The sequence below is a fragment of the Petaurus breviceps genome, unplaced genomic scaffold, assembly GCF_028583685.1.
Source record: "Petaurus breviceps papuanus isolate PSGF00001 unplaced genomic scaffold, PetGlider_PUasm1.0 90804, whole genome shotgun sequence".
NCBI classification, from domain to species: domain Eukaryota; kingdom Metazoa; phylum Chordata; class Mammalia; order Diprotodontia; family Petauridae; genus Petaurus; species Petaurus breviceps.
Genome location: NW_027187348.1, coordinates 6,234,250 through 6,235,453, shown reverse-complemented (window position 1 = coordinate 6,235,453; position 1,204 = coordinate 6,234,250). Strand labels below are relative to the sequence as shown.

Below are 1,204 nucleotides of genomic sequence, written 5' to 3'. Positions count from 1 at the left end.
GGGACAAAAATGATCAAAGCATGGAACAAGAAGAAGACAGTAAAGTCAGAACTCCTGCACCAAAAGCTTCCATCAAAAGAATAAGCTGCTTACAGGGCATAGAGGAGCTTAAGAATGATTTTGAAAACCAAATAAGAGTAGTGGAGGAAAAATTGAGAAAAGAAATGAGAATGATGAAAGAAAATTATGAAATGAGAGTCAACAACCTGACTGAAGAAAATAATACCTTAAAAACATACTAACTAGGGTCTTTTGGATTCCATCTCATGGTGGTGAAGGTACAACTTCTTTCGGTCATCCTAAATCCGGGTTCATCAGACACCGGAAGCCACCCTGCAGCATCTAGGCCAAATTTCCAACTTCATCACAGCCATGCCACCCAAGTTTGACCCAAATGAAATTAAAGTTGTGTTCTTAGGGTGCACTGGTGGTGAAGTTGGTGCCACATCAGCTCTGGCCCCAAAAATTGGTCCCTTGGTTTGTCTCCCAAAAAGGTTGGTGATGACATTGCCAAGGCAACCAGTGACTGGAAAAGGGCTAAGGATCACAACGAAGCTTACCATTCAGAACAGACAGGCTCAGATTGAAGTTGTACCTTCTGCCTCAGCCTTGATCATTAAAGCCCTAATGGAACCTCCTTGGGACAGAAAGAAGCAGAAAAATATTAAACACAATGGAAACATCAGTCTTGATGAGATCGTCAGCATTACTCGACAGATGAGGCACTGGTCCTTGGCAAGAGATCTCTCTGGAACTAATAAAGAGATAGATGGGACAGCCCAGTCTGTGAGCTGCAACATTGATGGCCGACATCCTCATGATGTCATTGATGACGTCAATAGTGGTGCTGTTGAATGCCCAGCAAGTTAAAAGCTACAAAGGAGACTATTGCAATAAATTTAACATTTGACAACAACAACAACAAAATAGACTATATCAAATGGCAAAAGAGGCTCAAAAAGCCAAATGAGGAGAATACCTTAAAACGCCAAATTTTCCAGATGGAAAAAGAATCTCAAAAGCTCATTGAGGAGAATCATTCCTTCAGAATTAGATTAGAGAAAATGGAAGCTAATGACTTTATGAGAAATCAAGATACCATTTAACAGATCCAAATAAATGAAAAAATAGAAGGCAATGTGAAATATCTCATTGGAAAAACCACTGACCTGGAAAAGAGATCCAGGAGAGATCATTTAAAAAT

The 1,204-nt window shown here is 39.9% G+C and overlaps 1 pseudogene; it reads left to right on the top strand.

Moving 5' to 3' along the window:
* Positions 1-372: 372 nt before the first annotated feature.
* Positions 373-870, top strand: LOC138147639 (large ribosomal subunit protein uL11 pseudogene; annotated as a pseudogene).
* The last annotated feature ends 334 nt before the right edge of the window (positions 871-1,204 follow it).